At 61.5% G+C, this 660-nt stretch overlaps 1 long non-coding RNA gene across 1 annotated transcript in view; it reads left to right on the top strand.

The window, feature by feature from the left end:
* LOC104981681 overlaps nt 1-660 on the top strand; it is a 2,168-nt gene continuing 1,508 nt past the window's right edge. The window contains exon 1 of the long non-coding RNA XR_824396.1: nt 1-50. This is a non-coding gene — a long non-coding RNA (uncharacterized LOC104981681). The remainder of the gene's footprint in view (nt 51-660) is intronic.

Genomic DNA, 660 nt, shown 5'->3' with positions numbered 1-660 from the left:
GCCATGAGCATCAAGGCGGGCACGGTGGATGAGGACTCGTCAGGCTCCGAGTGAGTGTGGCTGGGTGGGTGGATCAGGGTGCAGCCCTGCCGAGGCCCTGCCTCCAGACCTCCCCCAGGCCGCCCTGGTTGGCAGCAGACTGTGGTCCGGGGCCCTTCAGGCCACGTGCCCACAGACACGGTGCCCCACGGGGTCGACCCGGCCCGGCGTCGGGTAGAGTGGGGGAGGGCGGGGAGCTGGGGTTGCTTTTCTGCTTCCTTCTTTGGGGAAAGCTTCTCCTGTCTCCTCTGCTCTGACTAACCCTCTGTCTGCCTTGTCTGTCACTTTGCTTTCCTGCCTCTCCAGATTTCTCTTCTTTAACTTCCTGCATTAACCCTGGGCCGTGGTTCCTCCACCCTGAGGCTCCCCTACCTTCCCCAGCTGCACTCATGCCCCCACTCCTGTCTTGTGCTTTATCCTGCCCCTGCTCCCCGCCTGCCTGCCTGCAGCAGCGACGAAACATCCATCTGAGGAGCCTGGGCCTTGCCGGGAGGGGCACCCACCCCACCCCAGGCCATCTAGTGCCAACTCCCTTCCCCATCATCCCCCTCACTGCACTTTGGACCCCTGGGGCCAACATCTCCAAGACAAAGTTTTTCAGAAAAGAGGAAAAAAAAAAAA

The sequence above is a fragment of the Bison bison genome, unplaced genomic scaffold, assembly GCF_000754665.1.
Source record: "Bison bison bison isolate TAMUID 2011002044 unplaced genomic scaffold, Bison_UMD1.0 scf7180017864519, whole genome shotgun sequence".
NCBI lineage: Eukaryota > Metazoa > Chordata > Mammalia > Artiodactyla > Bovidae > Bison > Bison bison.
This window is presented reverse-complemented; position numbering and strand designations above follow the sequence as displayed.